The following is a 3854-nucleotide window of genomic DNA, read 5'->3' on the forward strand; positions in this document are numbered from 1 at the left end:
ACATGAAAACACTTCCACAGAGGCTCAAAACAAAAGCAACGCCCATCCAATCACACCTCCCCCCCCCTACACGGCGTAGCTTGCTATCTATGTGGGTCAAAACCTCATCGCCCCACAGAGCGGTACTAAACGATATATGCATCGCACAATACAATAAACAGATCCCTGCAGCACAACAATCGGTCCACGTGGGTATGAAACTGGCGCATTTGATCTCCATGCTGCACACGGATCTCTCTTCCAGGTAAATTAGCCCCCTGAGCTTTCTCACTGGAACATGAACTAGCGATTTGTAGAGTTAATAAGATCTCAGTAGAAGGTACATTAGAAACCGAAGTAATTATACTGAGATCTGAAACTGACTTGCAGGTAACAGACAGCTCCTCAGTAGGCATATTAAATCACTGAGCTATTTAACAGGCACTGGACCTTATGGTCGGTAGGCTGCACACACACACACCTGCTACAGGAAGATTACTCGAGAGAGCTATTTTATTAGATTTGTTCAAAGCTTTATGAATGAAGTGATATGAGGATTAATTGCATAACGGGTATTATCACAGTCTTGTACGGCTGTAAACAAACATTGCTTACATTTGACAAATATACGCCTTATTGACGCCACGAAACCACATATATATGGAGTATATTAACCGATTAATCTATCGCATGAATGGGGAAATAACTCAAAAAGATAAACAAATCACAATACGCTATAAAATGTGGCTTTCTGCGTTAAAGCATACTGACAAGGAAGGGCTCCCAGTACAAACAAATACAGTACAAATTATATATCTCATTTGTATTGTAAAGATTTAAATAAAATCACAAAAATTCAGTTATACCGCCCATACATATTTCACTACAAAACGAACATCTGTCACTCAGAAACGGTTATTTTTTTTATATCCAAATAATCAATGGATTAGTATCTTTAATCATACAAAAAGGGAAACAAAACGAAGCGACGGTTAGATAAATTGGCTCCTGAAATTCCAAATATCCTTCTTCAGGGACCAGTGTATACAGACGGAGAGGGCAAATTATGTGGCAGGGTTGACTAAACGATGCAGCAAGAAAAGTATTCCTTCAATATTTTTTTCTTTTTACGCATGATAACACTGTCTGTGTAAAGAAATAATCTTATTAGTACTATATTAGCACCCAAATGCAGCAATAAGCAACTGAAAGAGGTCTAGTTAACATTTAAGAACACAGGAACACGAGCCACCAGAGTGACTTTTGATCCATTGGAGCTAGAAGGTATGTTTTTCTTAAAATCTCAAGGTTATGCATCGGATGATGGATTATGTGACAAATGTGGCAAATCCATTCTCATGCAGAAAACACAGCGTCTGTGGATTTGCATAATTCCAGTGGCCCTACATATAGTCCACATGAGCGACATACAGGCTTTCAGTCCTAACACTCCCATGGATTTGAATGTTACCCGTTCGATAATGTGCGTCAGTGTCCCTTTAGGGATATGAAGCACTATGCAAATGCAACTACAATACTGTACATAATGGCTCAGAGTTGGAAAGCAAATCTAGGTAGCTGAACTGTGAATGGCATTGGACCTGGGAACTAGGTCTCACCTCACGTCTGTATATGTACATTATGGCTTTATGAAACGCAAGGAGACAAGGCAATCGTTACCTGGAGAAATTCATAATTAAAAAAAAAAGAAATCATGGCAAATTAGCCCCATTTTTAGGCCTCGCCTATACAATGTGTGCACTGTGCTGCGAGACATATTGTTTACAATTCTGTGGGCGTAAAACCCACCTACAGCATTCCATTAGTTGTTTTCATTGACACTCTCATTTGCAATCTTTCAACTGCTTATCTCCCATAGGCTTCCCTTCCTTTCTTGTGTTAGCTCGTCCATGGACCATAGTCAAAGTACATGTGTTCCTCCTCATCTTTGTTCTTCTTCGTCTTTTTGCAACACATACATTTTTTTTATTTTATAATCTTTTCAGTATTATTCCTTGACATGCATTCTGCTTTTCTCCTTTATACAGCTTTTTATTTATGCTATTTTCACCCTATTTTTTGCCTCTATTGCCGCTTTACCTACACCCACAGCTATCCAACTCTATGCTACTCTACTCTGTGATATTCCACTCTATGCCACTCTGCGCCACTCCAAGCCACTCTACGCTACTCCACACCACTCCAAGCCACTCTATGCCACTCTACGTTACTCTACTCTATGCCACTCTGCGCCACTCCACTCTACCCCAATATAAATTACACCACTCTACTCTACTCAACCCTACGCCACTCCACGTTACTCCATTCTACTCTACTCCAATCCACACAATGTCCCTCTACAAAATGATATGCTACTACACTCTACTCCACTCCACACCACGCTACACCACTCAAAACCACACCCACCACTCTATGCCACTCCACTCTACACCACCCTACACTGCACCTCCCCACTCTTTGCCACTCTACTGTATGCCACTCTACTCCACTCCATTTCACTCTATGCCACTCTACTCCGTGCTACTCTATGCCACTCTACTCTATGCCACTCTAGCCTATGACACTCCTCACTCTACTTTACAGCACTCTTCACCACTCCACCCCACTCTTGATTTGATTTGATTTGTAAGCTTCTAAAGCACGCGCATGCCCGAGGGCATCTTGGCGCTACTGTTAGATGCACTTTAGGTTACTGCAGGGATGCTGTACTAGCTTAACAGGGGTACAACCATGTTTTGACTGCCTTTCTGAAGGCCAGAAGCGACGGGCTACCTTTTCTATTGATAGGTAGAAGGTTCCACAACTTGGTTGTCCTCAGCAGGAAGCTTCTTCCTCCCCACCTAGCCTGCTTGAACTTGGGTACTTGGAGAAGTTTTGCATTAGTGGATCTCAGACTTCTTGCTGGGACATAACATTTGAAATAAGTTCTCAGGAATTGTGGTCCTGAGCCATGGAGTGCCTTATATGCCAGACACAGGGACTTAAACTTTATCCTTTTGTCCACTGGCAGCCAGTGAAGGCCTTCAGTCTATGGGATACTGATTCAGATCTAGGAATGTCTAGCACTAGCCTTGCTGCTGAGTTTTGGAGACCTTGCAGTTTAGTTAGATATTGGGTTTTAATCCCTGTATATAAAGTGTTTCCATAGTCCAATCGAGACTGGGAGAGCGCCGTCACCACTGTTTTCCGTGAATCAAGGGGGATAAACGGGCATATTCTTCTGATCATTTTTAATATATACCAGATGGAAGAGGACACATTATTGGTCTGGGCGTTAAAGGTCAGTTTGTCATCGAATATGAATCCGAGATTTTTGACTTTGCCTACCGGAATTGAGCAATCGCCCAGGCTGTCAGGCCACCATTTCGGGGACCAGAGATCTGCATTAGTGCCAAGAAGCATGACCTCTGTTTCTGATGGATACATCTGCCAGTGGATTCCTCACCTTGTGAATGTCCCCTGCTCCAGCAACATTCGGAAACTTTTGTAGCAGTCCACGCCGATGAGGTCGAAGACGACGTCACAGAGGCACGGCTCCGCTCGTGACTCCGCTGACGTCACCGGCTCCATAAGAAGACCTCGTCGGCGTGATGACGTCAGTTCCCTTTTTTCCGCGCCATCGACGCCAACGGATTTTGGGAATCTCTATTTGTAGTTACTGGTTACTTTGTTTTTTTTTTGCTGATTTCTTGTCTTCTTCTTCTTCAAAATGTCGACTAAGAAGTCGGAATTTAAACCCTGTCGTGAATGTGGGAAACACATGTCCATAACGGATCCGCATGACGACTGCGTGTGGTGCCTCTCATCGGACCATGATGTCGAGGGATGTTCTTGCTGCCGCAAGATGAGTTCCA

Source organism: Triturus cristatus, chromosome 3_2 (assembly GCF_964204655.1).
Source record: "Triturus cristatus chromosome 3_2, aTriCri1.1, whole genome shotgun sequence".
NCBI classification, from domain to species: domain Eukaryota; kingdom Metazoa; phylum Chordata; class Amphibia; order Caudata; family Salamandridae; genus Triturus; species Triturus cristatus.